We start from the raw sequence: 21,707 nt of genomic DNA, 5'->3' as shown, positions 1-21,707 counted from the left end.
GCATCCCTTGCTTCTACGTTCATAATTTGGACATTTCAGTTTGCAAAATGGATATTCATGCTGGTCGTTTCCAGCACACTGACATCCATCTCACATGTATTTTAGAACAGGCTGTATCCTGTTCGAAAATACATAGGAGATGGACATCCATTTGTGATGTTTTGGCTTGGACATCCTTATTCTGAGTTGGACATCCTTTATAAAATGCCACTTCAAATGTTCTGTGAAAACAATTACGTTCTGCAGATACTAAACGATAAGAAAATGTGATTGGGGGGAAACATCACAAAAACATACTGGGAAGAAAAACAGAAGTTTGCAACTCTTTGCTAAATGAGTTGCAGTGCCAATTATAAAGGATTTTAAGCATTATCTTTAAACATGGTTGTTTCAAAAGTATTTGCTTTCATAGGTTTTACTGATGGTTTACTTGTTATTTAAAGAAGTTGGAATGTCAAAATTTTGTGCTACATTTCAACAATCAATATTTATAATCCACTTTGGATCACAGAGGCAAAGTAGAATATTACACTATGGCATGGCCTCCCAAAAGCTGTGAAAACAATGCACGACCACCTGAACTTCAGGCAATCACTAAAAACCAACCTCTTCAAAATGGCCTACCCCAATGACCCCACGTAAACCTCTTCACCCAGCAACACAACATGACTATAATCGTACTGGACAACACAGAATCTTTATCCCTTGTGACTCTCCACTTATAACTCATACGATCACTATACAACCTTGTATCTGTTATCAACCAACTGGGCAAACGCCTTGACGGTACTATGTAAGCCACATTGAGCCTGCAAATAGGTGGGAAAATGTGGGGTACAAATGCAATAAATAAATATTAAATTAAATTAAAAATCTCTATCCTATACCCATAACTAGATAAACCATGACAATAGTGTTGAATCACTGCTCTCTCCCTCCTATATGTTTCCACATCTTTATCCATCTAATCCCACTTTTTTGAGGCTCATGCACCACCTACTCACCTCATTACCTTGGTAGCTACCACTTATCAACCCCCCGAAAAATTCCTTTCCTCCTTTCTTAACTACTGACTCCTGGCTTTCCATCTTTCTTAAAAAATCTTCTGTGTTTCCCTCATTATTGAAGACTTTAACTTCCATGCTCATTGTTATGCGCCAAAGCTCCATACTTTAACCTCCTCATTTTCCCTCAAACTTCTCAACACATTAGTATGGCTACTGACCTAGTTCTTTCTTCCAACTACTCTCTCTCTCTCTCTTTCTCACTTCTCCACCTGAGTTCTTTCCTCCTTGAATCTGATAACTTCCACACTTAACCACTCTCCCCCACAGTCTTATTCTGTCATCAAATCAATACATTCAGGAACTTCCAAGCTACTCATTCTTTTATCTTGTTGATGAGGCAGTTTCTTACAACTTTATACTCTCTTTCGAATTGGACACTCTTTCCCCTCCCATTAGCTGTCCTGTAAGGTGTAGCAAACCCCAACCCTGGCTCACAGACACAATTCATTTCATATGTTCCTGTGCCCACCTGTAAAAACAGGTGACAAGTTTTTTTTTTCAGGCACGTTGGGAAAAGGAAGAAGCAAGAAATGGAATTATGACGGAAAGATCCTGAGAATCACTATGTGAAGCGTGATGAAGAGAAAGCAGACATGCTAAACAAACACTTCTGCTCTGCATTCATGGAAGAAAATATCGGAGAAGGATCATGGTCGGCTGACAAAGGTATATATGGGAACGGAACAAATTTTACTCTCATCTCTCCCTACATTCCTCCCCGGGAACTCCGTTCACTGGGTAAAACTCTCTTATCTGCACCCTTCCCCTCCACTGCTAACTCCAGACTCTGTTCCTTTTATCTTGCTGTACCATATGCCTGGAATAGACTTCCTGAGCCGGTACGTCAAACTCCATCTCTGGCCGTCTTCAAATCCAGGCTAAAAGCCCACCTTTTTGAGCCTGCTTTTAACTCCTAACCCTTATTCACTTGTTCAGAACCCTTATTTTATCATCCTCAATTTAATATTCCCTTATCTCTTGTTTGTCCTGTTTGTCTGTGCTAATTTGATTGTAAGCTCTGTCAAGCAAGGACTGTCTCTTCATGTTCAAGTGTACAGCGCTGCATACATCTAGTAGGGCTTTAGAAATGATAAGTAGTAGTAGTATTAAACTGTTCACAGAATAAAGTTTTTATGAACAACTTGAAAAACAAAAAGTGGGGCCAGATGAGATACATCCCAGGAAAGGAATCCTGTTCAGAAGGAATGGATCCTCAGGAGCTTAACCGAGATTGGATAACAGAGCCGGTAATGGGAGGCGGGGCTGGAGGTTGGGAGGCGGGGATAGTGCTGGGCAGACTTATACGGTCTGTGCCAGAGCCGGTGGTGGGAGGCAGGACTGGAGGTTGGGAGGCAGGGATACTGCTGGGCAGACTTATACGGTCTGTGCCAGAGCCGGTGGTTGGGAGGCGGGGATAGTGCTGGGCAGACTTATACAGTCTGTGCCCTGAAGAGCACAGGTACAAATCAAAGTAGGGTATACACAAAAAGTAGCACACATGAGTTGTCTTGTTGGGCAGACTGGATGGACCGTGCAGGTCTTTTTTCTGCCGTCATCTACTATGTTACTATCCCAGGATACTGAGGGAATTCTGAGAGGTTCTCGCAGGTCTTCTTAAAGATTTCTTTAATGAATCCTTGGAGAGATTCCATGGGACTGAAGAGCAGATGTAGTCATTCTTCACCAAATTAGCAACAGAGAAGTGGGAAAAAGGCCATTAAGCCTTGCTTTGGTGGATGAGCTGTTGAAGGAAAGGATAATTTATTTAGATTTTGCTCACACTTTTTCAGTAGTAGCTCAAGGTGAGTTACATTCAAGTATACTGGATATTTCTCTGTCCCAGGAGGGCTCACAATCTAAGCTTGTACCTGAGGCAATGGAGGATTAAGTGACTTGCCCAAGATCACAAGGTGCAGCAGCAGGATTTGAACCGGCCACCTCTGGATTGCAAGACCGGTGCTCTAACCACTAGGCCACTCCTCCACTCCACAGAAGTAATGATCTTCCTAGAAGCCAGCAGGTTGCAAAATCTAAGGCAATATGGTTTTTACCAAAGGAACATGCCAAACAAATCTGACTGATTTTTCTTTGACCGGGTGACCAAAGAACTGGATCGAGGACACACACTAGATGTAGTCTACTTGGATTTCAGCAAAGCCTTTGATACAGGTCCTCACAGGAGGCTCATGAATAAAGTGTGTGGGCCAAAGTTAAGATCCAAAGTGGTGAACCAGATTAGAAGCTGGTTGACTGACAAAGATGACAGAGGGTGGTGGTAAACAGAATTCACCTGGAGAAAAGAAATGTGACTAGTTGAGTGCCTCAGGGATTGGTATTAGGGCTGATTCTATTCAAAATATTTGTGAGCCACATTACTGAAAGATTAAAAGGAAAAATGTGTCCTTTTGCAGATAACTTGAAATTTGCCATAGAGCAGACACCATGGAGGAGCAGACAAAAACAGAAGTAACATAACATACTAACATAGTGATTTACAAAAATTGGAAGACAAGGCTAATGTTTGGCAGTTAAATTTTAATTTGAAAACATGCAGAGTGATGCACTTGGGGTTTAGAAATTCAAAGGAGCTGTATATGAAATGAACGGACCAGGAGAAGAACCTTGGAGTGATAGTGTCTGAGGATCTTAAGGTGGTTTAACCATGTGACAACATGGTCACCAAAGTCAAACGGATGCTAGGCAGCATACACAGAGGCATAACCAGTAGAAGAAAGGAGGTATTAATGCCCCTGTACAGGTCATTAATGAGGCCCCATTTGGAGTACTGTATTCAGTTTATGAGGCTGTATCTTGCCAAGGACATAAACGAACTGAAGCGGTTCAAAGGAAGGTGACAAAAATGGTATAGGGTTTGTGTCAAAAGACCAGTTCCTCATATCTTATTTAACTGTACACAGAACTTGCCTTGAATTTAGCCATCTATTTATCCCAATTGACTCTGTACTCCCCATCTTGTCCCCTGGCTACATAGTAAGATATCTCATTGTATTGTAGGGAACAGCATCAGCATCACATCTGTGTTATCTGAATGTTCTAATGTGCGCTAATTGTTTCATTGGTATTATGCTGACATCATTTTATATTTATGTTATTTGAATGTTCCTCCATGCTATTATGGTACTGACTGTATTGTACTGACATTTATCATATTTCTGTTATATGATTAATTGTTCCACAGTACTGTTAAATGTGTATATTTCTGATACTGTTTCATGTTAGTCCTATTACTAGGTTTCAATTCGCCGTTTCCAAGTTTACCTCATTGATTGTATTTATGTTTATTATTGTTTATTATTTATGTTTACTATTGTTAGGCTAACAAAATTGTAAGTTTTATGTTAAACTGTACTTGCTGTATTTCACCTTGGGTAAATCTCTTCATAAAGGCAGTTCATAAATCCCAATAAATAAATAAATATATGCGACTTGAAGGCCTGACTCTGTATACCTTAAAAGAAATAATGGACAGGTAAGATATGTTACTGATGATTAAATATTTGAAAGGTATTAACATTGTGACCAGTGGTAAATATTAAATATTTGAATGGTATTAATATTGTGACCAGGTGCAAGCATGGAAGGGGAGCTGGTTGGGAAGGCTCTTTGAGGGAATAGTGCAGTGCTGGGCTGGAAGGAGCACCAGGCTGCAGAGCTTGTGCTCCAGTCCATAGAATGCTGCCTCGCTGGGGTAAGATTCTAAACAGCTGAGGCTGGCAGTTGGGAGGGAATCTTCAGAGAGGAAAGCTGTGAGAGCTGAGTGTTCTCTGATGAACCCAAATATACTTTTAAGATAGCAAAATTGATGCTCAGAGAAGTAGGGAACACTCGGATGATGTGTGCTTGAATGAGAGAGTTGCTGCCTGGTGTCAGGAAGCAGAGTCCCACGAGATATAGCAGATTCTTGAATGTTTGAGAAAAAGAAAACTAATAAAATAAAAGATGATTGTTGAGGTTCAGGAAGAAAACTGATAGCTCAGAAACATTTGTGTTTCTGTCCTGTGGGACAGAACTACAGAACCTGTGCCAGACTGCAGGATTCTAACATTTTAAAAACCCTTAAGTAGGGAAAGTGTACAGTAATTATTTTTGCTTGTGAGACAGGAGCACCAATACTGCTAACATAATTCCTAAACTGAGAAAACTGGTAACAACTGTGTCCAGAAGTGTTTAAGAGCTTCAGTGGTTAGGGAACAACTACAGATGCACCATAAACCTGCCTTCAGTGACATAGATGCCTGCAACAAAATACTGGCTAACACCTCACTGGCCAAAAGATAACCCTGCTAGTCCTCACTCAGTTCTGGGTTCAACGGGTGCCTGAAGTGACTGAAAACTGTAGAAAAACAGTTGGGAGGGAAATCAAACAGGGACTCCAATTATCTTTTCTTTTCAAAAAAGAGAGGGAATACATACAGTGACAGCAGAAGGGAGAAACACAAGGAAAGCACATTGATCTAGATTAACTTAGGAATAGTAGGTGCAACATAGAAGATCACAGAAGAAGAGAGGAGTTCTCACCTGAGTGGGATACGATCCAACTTTCGCTCCTGAGACAAACTAGCTACCGCAAGCGAGACTAATTTGAACACAACAGGAGAGCTAAGTGACTTTTGCAAAAGAAATAGGGAACCTTAGGGAGCAATTGAGGGCACCCCACTTAACCACGTTAGCGACAGCATGGAGCAAAGATATTGCAGAAGAGGTATCGGTGGAGACACTGAGTGCAATATTCCGAGACCTGCGAAGGCTCACTCCGAATGCGTCATTGCAGGATATACAATACAGAGTTTTATACAGGATACATATCACTAAGGTTAAGGGGAAAACCCTGGGGATGTGGGACAATGACACATGCGATAAGTGTGGAGGGGCGGCAGGCACTTTCTTACACTCTTTCATGGAATGCCCAACCCTGCAGGAGTTGTGGTCTGGGGCACTAGAAACCACGGAAGGGATCTTACAGAGATCAGTAGAGTGGTCTTATTCAGTCACGTTAATGGGGTGTGGACAGACTCTCAGGGAGCAAGGGTTGAGGGCCTCACATTGCAAATTTGTATTACTAGCCATGGTCCTGCTTAAGAGATGTGTATTGAAGCAGTGGGTGCACAAAGAACCCCCGGCACTGGCAGCATGGAAGAATAGTATGCTTGAGATGGCACGTTGGGTGTCTGTATACCTTAGATACAAATGTGTGACCTCCCTGGACGCTCACCAATACCGGGATTTGTGGGGGAGATCAAGCACCTCACTCATGATGTCTGAACAAGTATCCAACTAACTTGATTTCAGTGCTGATCCAGCGACAAGCAATAGGGGGGGGGGGGGGGGGGGGCAGCAATGAAAGAATAAAACCATGGAGTGGTTCTCAGACCACTGCTCTAACCACTAGAACACTCCTACTTTACCCTATCCTGAATCCACCTCTTCTCTATGCTCCATCTTTACTCTCTGAACAGACCACCCGAACTATCGTCCACTCGCTCGTTACCTCTCGTCTTGACTATTGCAACCTTCTCCTCGCTGGTCTCCCGCTTAGCCACCTATCCCCCCTTCAATCTGTCCAAAATTCCGCCGCACGTCTTATCTACCGCGTGAACCGATACTCTCATATCACCCCTCTCCTCAAGTTGCTTCACTGGCTCCCGATCCGCAACCGTATACAGTTCAAGCTTCTCCTATTGACCTTCAAGTGCACTCAATCTGCAGCCCCCCATTACCTCTCTACCCTCCTCTCCCCGTATGTTCCCACCCGTAACCTCCGCTCTCAGGACAAATCCCTCCTATCAGTACCCTTCTCCACCACCGCTAACTCCAGACTCCGCCCCTTCTGCCTCGCGTCACCTTATGCCTGGAACAGACTTCCTGAGCCCATACGCCATGCGCCCTCCCTGCCCATTTTCAAGTCCTTACTCAAGGCCCATCTCTTCTCCCTTGCTTTTGGCGCCTAACCACCTTCCCATTCCTGATACCTACACTGACTACATAGTTTTTATCTTTAGATTGTAAGCTCTCTTGAGCAGGGACTGTCCTTCCCCATGTTTAAACTTGTACAGCGCTGCGTAACCCTGGCAGCGCTATAGAAATGCTAAGTAGTAGTAGTAGTGACAACTTCCATCAGGAATGCAATCCCAAATGAAGTCTGCTCGTATGTCATTGGCACTTGGATGTCCCATTTATTTATTAGGATTTACCACTTTTTTTTTTTAAGGAATTCACTCAATGCAGTGTACAGGAACAATAAGCCAGACATACAGTAAGCAACAGACAATTACAACAGTAAATATATTCAAATAACAATACAAAGTATGGCATGGTATGCTCTCAGGAAGCCCGGATTGCAGCCTGCCCTCTTCCTATTGTGATGTGACTCCCATTACCAATCCCAACATATAAATTAAATACTCTATAGTCGGAGCCATTGGGTTAAACATTGGTGGCAACTTTGTCAATCAGGAAACAACCAGAATCAAGTAGGTGACAAAACTTCTCCACTACCTAAAATTTTGCTTCTGCATCCACCCACCCATGGATCCCATTTTCACCGGTACCGGGGAAACAGCTGGCCACAGACACAACGCGACTGGGACCCAGATTACTATTAATATAATCCTCCCCCAACCCCCTTTTCCAGATCCCTCCACTTCCCCAGAGGAAACCAATGCTGCAAACCCTCCCCAGCACCGACAGCCCCTACCGGCTGAGATTAATAACTCATTTGCTCCACCCTTTTGCCCCCACTGGCTCGGATTTTTCACCCCTTGCTGCGACGATATTACCAACTTTTGCATAACCCAAACAAACAAGGAGAAAATCAGAACTGAGTTGCTGCTCATTCCAAGGCACAGACAAAAAATATTTTCAAGACTGAACCCAAACCCACCAAGAAATAGCCCAGAAACTCAACCAGCCAATCGGGATTCGGGGCACATGGGAGCCCATTCACTGGCCGAGCTCCCGACTCCACCTCCAAATAGCGTCACGTGCCTCTTCCCCGCCCACAGCGGGCGGAACACCGGCGCTCCCCAGCCCTGCTGACTGTGTTCATTTGCAGGCGCGGGATGGGCCCAGCAGCATTCTTTATTCACCCACAATATATTCATTCTTTAGCTCTCCTTTACCCCTCCCTAGGAATTCCATTCATCACTCAAGTCTCTTTATCTATGCCTCTCTCCTCCACTGCTGTTTGTTATAGATTTCCTGAGTTGGTGCGCCACGGCCCCTCTCTATCTTGGATTTAAATCCAAGTCTAAAACCGCAGCCTTTCGAGGTTGCTGCTGCTGCTGCTAAATCTTAATTAAGCCCTCTTTTGCCGCTCACACACAGGCATTGTTGCTTTGAACTATTTAATAAATTAAATTCCCACTGCGTCTTTTAAAATTGGGACCATTTTTTATCTGCAGTTCAGCGTTGTAAATGCGAGTACTGCTATGGAAGTGATTAGTAGCAATAACTGGGGTGGGTGTGTACATGGTAGAAGGGCTTACAGGTGGCACCATGCAGTCCCACTAGCGCTGTGTAAGTTACAGCTTCTCTGGGCCGAAAATTCACAGTACAACTTCTGCTCCCCACTAGCAGCAGCACCAGTCATCCAGAATCCACCTCTCTCTGTGGACTCGTGGTTGCAAGGCTACAGTTTGGTCAGCATCACCACGAATAGGGAGCAGCAAGAGGCAGATTGCTCGCTGTTGCTGTGCATTGGTCACGAGCAGCATACACATGCATGCAAAAACCACCAACTAGGATCAGACATACACACACAGCTGTGCACGCATATGCAAGCTCACAAAACCAGTAAACCACAACATGCAACAGAGACTGCAAGGCAGGCCCGACCTACTAATTAGCAAAAGCTATAACCACACACATCTTTAGACTCATAAGCAGACCATGTCACAAGAATAAATAAAGCCATGATTCCACAGAAATGTTGTCAGCTAGCTTGTAGCAAGTCACAGATCCAGAACAAACAACATCTTTGGTGTAAGTGCTCCTATGTCTGAAAGGGTCGTACCACCTAAAATCAAATTCAATTTTCTCCAGTATCTGATAGAGGGGTCAAAGAGGAACCGAGGAAGGTGTGAAAGACAGAAGGGCACTTGCAATAGTCTGCCCACTCTTACAGTGACCCTGCATCTCTCACACCCAACCATTACTTTGCCGAATGAAAAGCCCTGTGCATAGCACCGAGACATCCACGACTAGTCGTATGCATTAATTATCGTTATCTTAAACATTTTAAGCAAATGCAAAACTGATTTAACACACATTATCCTAAGTAGTCTACCTTCATTTGTTTAAACAGTTTTCATTTCCTTGCAAAATGAAATCATAGGCAAAAAGTCTGAGAATTAGAAGGAAAAGTCAAACTGATCATTTTTGCTCTGTGCAACTACTTACTATCAACTATCAAATGTGCTAATTCTTTGAGGGTTCGGGTAAAACGTGGATCCTGTGGATTCCGCGGATCTAAACCCGACGGATTGTACTACTTGCTACAGTTCGGCTTCCTTCCCTGCATGTTAAAAGTGGAACGAAGCATTAACAGCTGCGAAGAAGAAAGACATCTAAACCAGCCCCTGGCAAAGAAATAGGGAGGAGATGAACCCAGGGGGAGCTGAAGGATTCCTGTTTATACAACCGCACATCCTCACAATGATAATTCCTTTCTCCTTACTATCTTTATAGTCTAATGAAAAATAACGGCAGTTACCTGTCAGGAAGGATACCCCTGTGTGTATGTTTGCTTTGCTTTAGAGGAGAGATTGCTGGTTTCCAGCGAGTCCGAAGACGAGAAGAGAAAGAGAAAGCCCTGCAAAGCTTCCCCTAAGTGCTGCAGGAAGTGTGAAGCTCACTGCAGCAAGCTTGGAGCTTTGTGTGCTGCGGGGGTGGGTGAGGTGAAAAGAGAGGCCTCTGGAGCTGGATGTTAACGGATAGGGGCAGGGGGGCTTTGATTTTGGATTCCCTATACCCAGAGCCCTAGAAGTTGGGGGGGGGGGGGGCATGTCCGTGGCACAGTTTTCAACAATCTCTCCTCCCCCTCCCTCTCTGTGGTTGCTAGTTTGGCTAGCTCTGGTTGCTGTACTGCAGTACAGCGTTTCCTTCCTTCCTTCCTTCCTCCGGATTTTGCACCAGTGCTGGTGATTGGTATGCCTCTGCATATTCAATGCTTTTGGGGCACGTTTGTATGATTGAGATCGACATGGGGAAGCAACTGCTTGCCCTGGGAGTGGTAACATGGAATTGCTACTATTTAGGTTTCTGCCAGGTACTTGTGACCTGGATTAACCACTGTTGGAAACATGATACTGGGCTAGATGAACCGGATGGTCTGACCCAGTATGGCTATTCTTGTGTTCTTATGATAAGAGGTGGAAAAAAGGGGAATCGCTTGTAACAGGTGTTTTGATCATCCACTGAGCTTGATCCTACATTAAAGAACTTTCCTTAGACTGTAAGGGTGAGCACTGCAGAAGGAGTTCTATCCCTTGGATAGACCTAGTTTGGGAACTTGTAGTTCCAGTTTATCTGAAAACTGCAAGTTTACAGATTACTGGAGGAAGGAAGGGTGAAAAACCAGTGCCACTTTCGCACATCCCCGATGATCTGGAGTTAACTTTTGGGTCTCCCTCAGGATCCTTCCCATCTTGGTGGGGCAGACACCTATTATACTACCAGGATCCTTACTTAATTTAATGCCTGCGTAATCCCAAATCTGATGCAAAAACCTTGCGTTACAGCCTTGTGCTAACATTTAGCATAGCTGGGGGAGCCACAGTTTTGCTCCCCCAGCAAATGCGAATTGCCCCTCACAAAAAACGTGCACTGTCCTGAGCAGTGCACTGGATGCAATGCACCTATGTCTGTGGCACCAGAAACTATGGGGAAGATGCACAGAACTCTGGTGCTGTTCTCTACAGCACTGGAAAAAAAAAAAAAAGTGAAGCACCGATTTTTTTTTTTTTTGCGACCGATGCTGAACACTAACAGCATGCAAATGATATGCTCACTATTAGTGCTGAACATTGGTCGGTAAAGGGCTCAGAACTGCACAAGACACAGTTCTTGTGTGCATGTCCAGTGACAGAGGGGAAGCAAGAATGCCTTTTGGCGGTGGCTGCAAGTAGGAAGCGATGGGGTAAGTGTGCGGGGGAGAGCTGGCCAGGTCAAACCTAAAAATCCAAGCCATGTGAAACCACAGCTATGCTGTAGGTCCCATTATCTTATGCTTCCTCCATCTATTAGGGAGATGGTCTTTGGTCTGGAAATGTAGTGAGCAAATACAGTCTATCCCCATGTTTCTACTTTCCATCTGTATCCAATGTTGAGCTTCATGGTCCCTCAACCAATAAGAGATGTTCCCAAGTTGGGCCACCTGGTAATATCTCTTAAAATTAGGATGTGCCAGTCTCCCCTTCTGCAGTTGGTAGTTTAAGTATACCTAAAGCTATTCTGGGTCGTCTGCCTCTCCCCCCCCCAAAAAAAGTAATTGTAGTATTACTGAGTCTAATTGGCTAAAATAGGCATCCGGAATACTGCAGGGCAGCATCATGAGTATTCATGTTAATCACATTAATTCTAGTTAATAATGAAGGGTATTAAAAAAAATCCCATCTCTTCAGACCTGTCTCTATGGTATCCAGCATTTAAGGGTAATGTAACTGAAACATATCTTCAAGACTGGCGGAGACTTGTACCCCTAGATTGCTAATTCTGGTGTACCATTAAAACAGGAAGATCAAGTGAAGCATGGTTTCCAGAGCCATTTGTATATTTTTGGGCAGGAGTATGGATTTGGTTGTGTTCAGATACCAGGCTGTATCACTAAGATCCAGAAATCCAATCTATGTTCACCTGAACAAGCTGGCTCTGGTGAATAGTCTTCACCAGTGGTTCCAAGGAGAGAACAAAGAGCAGGGGGGTCAGGGGGCATCCCTGTCTTGTCCCCCTGCCCAGCTTAAAGGATGGGGTCAAAGTACCATTGAATGTAAGTTTTGTCAGCAGGGCCCTAGAGATAGCTGTTATTACACCCATGAACTTGGCTCCAAAATTCAAGGTCTCTAGTATGGCAAAGAGAAAAGACCACTCCACCATGTCGAAGGCCTTCCCAGCATCCACTGCCAGCATTAGAGTTGGGGGCTGAAGTCCCTCAGTCACCTTTTGTAGCACATGGAACATTCTCCGAGTGTTGTCAGATGCATTTGTACCTCCACTGACTCCTTTCTGATCTTTATGAATAATCTAGCCCACTACTCCATTCAGGCACATAGCCAATACTTTGGTAAGGAGCTTGTCATCTATATTTAACAGGGAGATAGGGTGGTATGAAATACAGAATTTAGGATCTTTTCCTGCTTAATGTAAAATCGTGATATTAGCATACAAGAATGAATCGGAGATCACCCCTTCATCTGGGGCTTGATTCAAAACTTTCAGTGATATGCCAGAATATCTTATAGAATTGGATGGGCAGGCCATCTGGCCCGGCAGCCTTACTAGGGGGAGAGGCTCAGATAGCTGCCCATAGCTCTCTTCCCCTGAACTAGTGCATCCAGAGTAGATCTGTCGTCTTCTGAGAGCTGTAAGCTGTTCGATAAAAATTCTTTCATATGCTGCCCTGCATCAGTTATCTTGTTTAATTTGTGAAACATGTAGCAATCCCCTTCCTGACTATGTGCATTCCCCCCCCCCCCCCCTCCCAATCGGTTACTCCCTGTATTGTGTTTTGGGCAATTTGCTTCTTTAGCTGAGTGGCTATTATAGTTTATTAAAATTTACTGTACCGCTGAAACTGAAATAATCAGAGCAAAGTGGTTTACAAATCTAATATACAGTAAGAAAGGAACTCCTCAAATTAAAGGAAAGAAACAGAAACATAACCAGAGACGCAAATCAAGGTGTAGTAGTGCACGAGTTGACAGGGCAGGAAAAAAGGGTCTAATGGGTCAATGGGTCAGTGTCAGACAATCCTTGAAGTCAATCAGGGACACCAAAAGCTTCCGTGAATAACTAGGTTTTGAGGTCAGCCTCAAAGCCTTTAATTGATGAATTTGCATGAAGAGAACGTGGTAGATTGTCCCACGTAAAAGAAGCCAGGAAATAAAAGGCTGTACGTCAGGTAGTATCATAGTGGGCTGCTTTTGGGTTTGGTACTACTAGACGGTGGTCATTAAGAAATCATAAAACTCTGTAAGGACAGTAAGGTATCATAAGACTAGGCAAATAATCGGGGATCCTAGTCCAAAAAACTTTAAAGGTGAATAATGCATCTTTATAGACAATCCTTTGTTCTAGAGGGAACCAGTGGTGACTTATAAGTAGATGAATTATATGATCGGAGCGACGAGCAGCTTATCTATACAGCCTCCTGTAAGATATTGAGTGAGCCCCATTCGTTTATATATTGCTTCTACTTCCTCCAAAGCTAATTGATTGAGCTCCCTCCTCAAGTCGAGTACCCTAGATGTCCAGTATTCAGAGGGATTGGTTTTGGGCATGCGTTCAGCCTCTCTTACTGCACTCTGTAAGTGGTCACATTTCTTGATTTTTCTTTTTTGACTCTCGTCTCCAGTTCTATGCATTTCCCCCTGGAATAGAGCTTTCATCGAATCCCAAAGAGTGCTGGGGCGTACATTATCTGTGCTATTATGTGTATTCAGCCAGTTATTCCTCCAGTTCTTTAACATATTCTGTGTTACTCAACAGGAAGGTATTCATTCTCCAAGCAATTTCCACCCTACCTCCCCTCTCCAAACATAGAAACATGACGGCAGATAAAGGCCATATGACCCATCCAGTCTGCCCATCCTCTGTTACCCCTAATTCTTCCCATTCCTAAGTGATCCCACATGCTTATCCCATGCCTTTTAAAATTCTGGAACAGTCCTCGACTCCACCACCTCCACCGGGAGGCCATTCCACGCCTCCACCACCCTTTCTGTGAAATAATACTTCCTTAGGTTACTCCTAAGCCTGTTCCCTCTTAACTTTGTCATATGCCCCCCCATTCCAGAGCTCTCCTTCATTTGAAAAAGGCTCTCTTTCCTGTACATAAATGCCCTCAAGACACAGGGTGAGGTGGAGAAGAGCATGATCTGAACTAATAATGTTCCCGATAGTGTAAGATGAGACAGGTTCCTGGTAGAGCGTGGCTTACATACACAAGTCAATACGGGAATATGTGTTTTGGCTGGCAGAGTAGCATGTATAATCTCTTTGTTGGGGTGTAGTGCCCTCCAAATATCTATTAAGCAATATTCCTGGCATAGATCTGGTAACGATGGTGAGCCCAGTCCCTCCACTGTCTGAAGTGGCAGACCTATCTACTTAAATAGTAACATAGTAGATGACAGCAGAGAAAGACCTGTATGGTCCATCCAGTCTGCCCAACAAGATAAACTAATATGTGCTACTTTATATGTATACCTGACCTTGATTTGTCCCTGCTGTTTTAAGGCACAGAACATAGAAGTCTGCCCAGCACTAGCCCCGCCTCCCAACCACCAGTGCTGCCACCCAATCTCTTCTAAGCTTCTGAGGATCCATTCCTTCTGAACAGGATTCCTTTATGTTTATCCCATGCATTTTTTTAATCCATTACTGTTTTCATCTCCACCAAGAGGGCATTCCAAGTATCCACCACTCTCTCAATTCAGATCCCATCCCCCCTCCTGAAGGACCGTAGTCTGGTCCAAGCTCTGACTTTAGTAAGTGTGTTCTGAATAAAAGACAGCTGCCCTTTGTTTGACACACACATATTGACCAGACATGTCATTTTCCCTTCAAAGTTCATTTCTACCTCTAAGGCTCTATCCCCCTGAACCCTCCAGACTCTGAGCTCTCTCCACCTTGTCCTTCCTGAATAGCATCTCCACTCCTGCACTGTTTGAAAAACCTCCAAACTGATAGACCTCCCCCACCCATGGGACCAACAGTTTTCTAAGCTTCAATCTTCCTAAATGGGTCTCCAAATGAAATAAGTATCCACCTTATCTATGTTTCAACAGTTTTATTGATGACAATGCAGAAGAGATATGTCCAGCAAACATTAAAATAACAACCTGTACAGCATAAAGACAGCATGAGAAAGTACTTCATCAAACACTTAACATTTGTATCCCCCCCCCCCATTTTAATTTGAAACAAGAATATAAGATAACAGTACATGTAAAAATACATGAGTTCAGTTATAAAACCAAAAACAGATAGTCACCCCCAACTCCAACTAACAAAGGAATAGCAAAATCTGAAGTGTCTGGACTCTTATAGCACTCCAGAAAAGCATTTGAGAAGTCAACAGGTGAAAATCCCGTCCCCCGTCCCCCAACCCCCCCCCCCCAAAAAAAAAAACAAAAAAAAACCTCCTGATGGAATCCTACATTCCATGTACACCCCACCAACCCATGGCATGGGCTACAGAAGGATCCCCCTCTCTAACCCAATGAGACATGGAAAAGAACCTGGAAAAGATTAGAATATATTAAGAACTAAACTCCTGGCTCTGTGAGGCAAATATTGTAAACAGACATTCCAAGTTTAATGCTTTGAATTTCTCTAATTTCAACAAAATCTTCTTCCACTTGGCTGGGATTTGTAAACCCCATATATTGTAAGAAATGATGTGTAGAGTCATCAACCCCCACTCACCACCTGCAAACCCACTACAGCAGTACAAGGCCCCCTACTTCCATCTAGGCTCCAATATTTATTTAAGGCTTGCATACCCTCCTGCCCCTCTCCTTTTCAGCGGCCCTGATCTCCACAAATCCACAATTGCCTACACATGAAAAACAAACCACCAGTAAAACTGATAACATTCCTGTCCTGTTACACACATCTTCACGCCACATATCCAGAGAGTGATGTCTCAGAGGAAGTGCCGATGGAAAGAGTGGCACTCTTGTTCTCACAGGCTGTTCTAGCAGCCTTCTGTCCAGCCTTCCACTAGGTGTGAGGACAGGTCCCAGAAACAATATCCCTGGAGAAGAAAAAGATGCACGTGTCTAACCGAAAAGAAACAGTCATGTTACCGTCTGGACTCCATCTCTCACGGAGAAATGTTTAAAGTCCAAGGGAATAAAAGTAATCTAATATATATATGTAGAGCTACAAGCTTCTCATCAGTCGTTCACGAAAGGTCACATCTTCTGGAGAAGCTGCATTTTTATGGTGGGGCTAGGAGCATTTCCTCTTTTTCTGCCCAAATATTTTTGGTGCACACTTTCCTAGTGTTATTCTTTCCCTCTATTGTCAAAGGGTGGGTCATCTGGGAAGTGTAATTGCAAAAATGTCTGTATATCTCAAACTTCTGAAAAGGTGATGTGTTTCCCTTTCCACTATATTTTAAGTTTTGCTGGATACAGCATGGCCATCTGTATATCATGGGAGTGAAGCCACTGTTTAACATCTCAATAGAACATGTGTTGTTTTTTTTTTAAATCTAGGTCTGCGCTATTGTCTTAGCACAGCCAGACAGGGTTATCTTTGTATTTCAAGGGACCTTCCTTCCTTCCTTACTCTTTGCAATATAAATTCTTTATGTCTAAAGTTGAGTAATTTTGTCAGCAGGGGTTGTTGTTTAGCTTCGGGGTGGCTGTTGCCTGAGGGTGCTGTGGCCTGTTCCACCACTATTACTACTGCTACTAGACGTACACAGCGCTGTACTCTTGAACATGAAGAGACAGCCCCTGCTCGACAGAGCTTACAATCTAATTAGGACAGACAAACAAGAGATAAGGGAATATTAAAGTGAGGATGATAAAATAAGGGTTCTATTGTACCCAGGAGGGCCAAGGATGAGAATAAATCCTTAAATAGCTGTTGCACAAAGTCCACTGCATTATTTTGTTCCTGACCCTCTGGCATCCCCAAGATCTTTAAATTACAGCATCACAATCTGTTTTCTACATCATTGATTTTAAGTAGCAGTTTTTGAATAAGGAGGCCATGTGTACCTGTGTCCTGTCTTAAGGCCTGTAAGTCATCCTCTGCCGCTGAAATTCTTTGCTTAGATTGCTCAACTAATTTGGTCATTTCTCTAAGTTCCGCCTGGATTGCCCCCAGGTCTCATTGTGTCTGGGTAAGGGTAAAGTGTGTCCTTCCTTGTTCATTGTTAAAATCATTTTGGTGTCTGAGGAGAGTCGCAGGGTCTCAGGGCGAGGCATTACCCAAACTCACTGAATCCCCTGGCCGGTGAAGGTAGGCCTGAACATGCCCCACTGCCATCTTGTGCATATATACATTCCGCCATAGTCTGTTGCATGTGGATTTACTTGATTTAGGCAAAGACTACACCGATCTTGTTGTCCTATGAACCTCCTGCCACTTCTTTGTCTTTAGTGCACAGGTATGTTGAGCAATTTGCAATCCCCGGACAGCAGTTTATAAACATTAATCAAATTCTTCACGGGAGCTCAGGAGAAGCACGGTAGCTCTCTAGTCAGTCATGAAATGACCCCTCAGCACTGTAATTTTAACCCCTTAATCAGCTGTTCAGTGTCCATGTTGTTTTAACTATTCCCATAAGCTCTGCTCTCTCTTATGTGTTTGTGTACAATGCTGTGTACATCTAGTAATGCTAAGTTGTAATAGTAGAGCTATTCCCATAACATCAGAACTGATTCGTTAAACATAGCCTCAAAAAGTTCTCTCCTTGGTTGCTCCAGGGAACAGCTGAGAGTAAAGCTGGCAGTTCCTATGCTTTATTAAAGGGAAGGGATTTGATATACTGCTTTTCTGTGGTTACATAAATATGTAAGTACATAAGCAAAGTACATAAGCATTGCCATACTGGGACAGACCAAAGGTTCATCAAGCTCTGTATCCTGTTTCCAGGTCACAAGTTCCTGGCAAGATCCCAAACAATAGATTTCATGCAGCTTATCACAGAAATAAGTAGTGGATTTTGCTCAAGTTCACCTTAATAATGGTTTATGGACGTCTCTTCCAGGAGTGTGTCCAAAACTTTTTTAAAATCCTGCTATGCTAACCGCTTTAACCTAGAGCAGAGAACAAAGGCTCTGGTGGGCACCTGAGTGGAATTCCCCACCTGCTGCTCCTCTACATGCTCCTTGTTGGATTCTCTCTGAGACAGGAAGACCTGGCTCCCTCCTTCTACTCTGGTTTTTATACTTCCTTCCAAAAGCTCAACCTCAGATGTAACTGGGCCATTTCTCAGCACAGACCTCAGACGGTGGTGGGCAACCTCAGTCCTCAAGTGCCACAACCCAGTCAGGTTTGCAGGATTTCTTCCAATGAATGTGCATGAGATCTATTTGTATTCAATGGAGGCAGTGCATGCAAATAGATCTCAAACACATTCATTGAGAGAAATCCTGAAAATCCAAATGGGTTGTGGCCCTCGAGGATTGAGGTTGCCCTCCCCTGGTCCTAGAGCCAGGTTGGACTGGCACCTTCTCTGAAGCCAGGACCCAGAATATTCCTTCTGCAACTGCTTAAGAGATAAATTTGGAGTCCTGCTACAGTAATAATAGTAAAACAAAATTACAGAACAACAAGAACAATGCTTAGGTTCTAGTACTGGTCTATATTGTCTCTTCTCAGGTCATGTCTTGCCTGGTTATCAGTACAGAACAAGTTTTGTTTCTAAAGTTGCCATTTCTCCCGATTCATCCAGGATTATACCCAGTTCTTCCTCCTAATTCTTTTGTGGAAAGTCCTTGATTTTGTATGTTCGTTATGGGAAATGTGCAGCTCTGATACTTTTGCATTTCTGATACTCTTTCTCCAGTGTTAAACTGCATTCAGAGTCTAGCCTCCTGGTGTTTTCTGTTTGGCTTTTATCATTCTGTTTCTACTTTCAGTATGTGCTCACTGATGCTATATTTGGTGAGAGTCTGCCTGTGGTTTGCATGTGTAACTGAAATGAAGCTTGCTCCAGTGGCTCTGAAACCTGTCCTAGGGGACCACCAGCCAGTCGGGTTTTCTGGATATCCCTAATGAATATGCATACCTGTAGCTCTAGGCTCTATTAGTCTAATTTGGTTACTCTTTATATATAACTAGGAAAAAAGGCCCGTTTCTGACACAAATGAAACGGGCGCTAGCAAGGTTTTCCTCCGAGTGTGTGTGTTTTACAGAGTGTGTGTGAGAGTGAGTGTGTGATACAGAGTGAGTGTGTATGACAGAGAGAGTGAGACTGGGTGCGAGAGTGTGTGTGCGCCAGGACCCCCCTCCCTCCCAGTTGCAGGGTCGGCCCTCTCCCCCTCCCTCCCAGTTCCTGGGTCGGTCCGCCCCCGCCCTCCAAGTTCCAGGGTCCGCCCCCCCTCTCTCCCTCCATCCCAGTTCCAGGGTCGTTGCCCCCCCCCCCCCTCCAGCCACCCTGCGATGTTTAAGTGCAAAATTAGGGAGCTGTGTAGTGTAATAAAACGCACCTGCAACGTTGTGAAGCTGACTCCGTGGCTTCACTGAAGGGTTGGTAAGGTTTGTCAGATTCGTCAGTCTGTAACCATCTCTCTCGGCCCCGCCCTCGCGCCTCTGATAGGTCCGCCGCCCTAGACGTCATCACGTTTTGACGCGAGGGCGGGGCCGAGAGAGATGGTGACAGACTGATGAATCTGACGAACCTTACCAACCCTTCAGTGAAGCCACGGAGTCAGCTTCAGAACGTTGGAGGTGCTTTTTATTATAGTACAGATAATATTATTACTACATAACCACTTTACATATGTGTAATATTTATTTTCTACTCAATATTATTTTCCACACTTAAAATACGTGTTGGCACCCTATATCCTACCTCTTGTATTGTCCTACTACATTCACTCATACCATTCACACTAACTAAATGTGAAACAAAGTTCTATACATGCTATCCAGATACAAGGTTTTCCAGGATACTGAGCTTCTCCTTTGATGCATATACACTTTTTTTTAACACACCATATTATCTATTGCATCTACATTTTGGTGTTACTGATTGAAATGTCCTTGTGGTTTTTAACACCAGTCTGGTAATTAGTCCCATCCACTGTGCTTGAACTGTGATATTTCCTTCTCCGAGTATTAGTCCATACCTCTCAAAGCAACAATAATATGTCAATTAAAGCTCAATCCTGTATGTTCCTCGTATCCAAAATCAGCTTCTCATTATTGCTGTTAAGTCCACTTTCGAATCTATAATATTAGACTCAACTGATCAGCTTCCACCACTGCTGATCCCAATTCTTGGATTGCGGACTCGACAGACCCACTTCCAGTGCTTGTCAAACCCCCATTCTAAGTGCACCTGGGGATGTCAATGCAATCCCCTTGACACAGGAAAGAGTTTGTAGGTACCACCAGAAAGAGTACCAAAGTGGTACAGATCTGGATTATGCTCTGGGTTAAACTTGCTCTGGGGCTTTCTCTTTTGCTGCATCATTAAAGCAGGTTCAATGGAGAGATCAGCGGGGAACTACCTGTATTTTCTGAATCTTGTGTTTCCACCCTCTGTAGAGATGGACAAGATTCTTTCAAGCTTAAATGGATTCTGTATTTAGAATTGTCTCTTAATATCTGCTTGTATACTATTATTCTGTCTTATTATCATCATGCTGACCAAAACCCTGCAATACTAAATGTTTATTAACATTCTTCCACTATTCATGATGTATTGTAAGCCACTTTGAGCCTGCAAAGAGGTGGGATAAGGTGGGATACAAATGCAACAAATAAATAAATAAATAAATAAACAACCCTCAGAATTTTCAAAAGGTTCAAGTCAAACTGGAAAATCAAGTGTAAGAGCTAGGAGCAGTTAAACAGCAACTTCAGGCTTCCGAGTTAAATCTACCTAAAAATTAAGGATCAGAAACAGTATTGCTATAGGACAACACTGCATTGAAACATAAAGTGAAGGCATTGCAAAATGGTGTTATGAGTAGAGAATGACACGAGGATAAAGTTTGTTCCCGTCCCAGCAGACTCTGTCCCAGTCCACAGAAGCCTTAAACAGTTGATTTTATATTTAAACCTTTTTATTACAGTATAAAAAGGAATATTGTGAGCTGTCATTTATAAAGCAAAAATAGAAGATAAATCCCATCTTCCCTCCCTCCTCCCCTTTCACAAACATCCCCTCCCCATCCCACTTACAAAGATGCCAGAAAGGGCCTGAGCTGTTATATCTTTTCCAAGCACAGTCATATCAAACAGAAATGATCTAATTCCAATGAGCAACTGAAATAAACATTGCAAAAGTAAACAACTTCTACTGACTCAAAAGTACACCCAAAACTTAATTTTTTATTTTCACATTACCATCTTCCAAAATTCTAGACAACATATAGGACCCATAGCAGTCCAAAACAACACAGTTTATACCGAATCGTTCAACCACCCTTAGGATTCACCTTTTATTTTAAAAAGCAAAACCATAGTTTAAAGCAAATGCCCTTATATTTAATACTGGTGGTTGAAAGCAGTGGAATATTCACATAATTAGCAAACAGACTGAACAGATTTATTTTCCACTAAACATTAATTAACTTATAAACTGGACAACGTTGTCACATTTTAGACCGAATCTCTGAACTTCTGCATGAAGGAAGCCCTTACCAAATTACCTCTCCGTGAAACAGTAATAAAAAAAGGCAAGTGCATTTTTATAATATACCACTGCAT

At 43.3% G+C, this 21,707-nt stretch overlaps 1 protein-coding gene across 4 annotated transcripts in view; it reads right to left on the bottom strand.

The window, feature by feature from the left end:
- The window catches only part of LOC115463527, a 161,391-nt gene extending 151,364 nt beyond the window's left edge, over positions 1–10,027 (bottom strand). For 2 of the 4 annotated variants that reach the window (XM_030194121.1, XM_030194123.1), the window contains exon 1: positions 9,799–10,027. The gene's annotated coding sequence lies outside the window, so the exon portion shown is untranslated. The remainder of the gene's footprint in view (positions 1–9,798) is intronic. The other 2 variants (XM_030194120.1, XM_030194124.1) reach the window with 1 other exon arrangement.
- Positions 10,028–21,707: the final 11,680 nt, after the last annotated feature.

This window comes from Microcaecilia unicolor, chromosome 2 (genome assembly GCF_901765095.1).
Source record: "Microcaecilia unicolor chromosome 2, aMicUni1.1, whole genome shotgun sequence".
Classification (NCBI taxonomy): Eukaryota; Metazoa; Chordata; class Amphibia; order Gymnophiona; family Siphonopidae; genus Microcaecilia; species Microcaecilia unicolor.
This window is presented reverse-complemented; position numbering and strand designations above follow the sequence as displayed.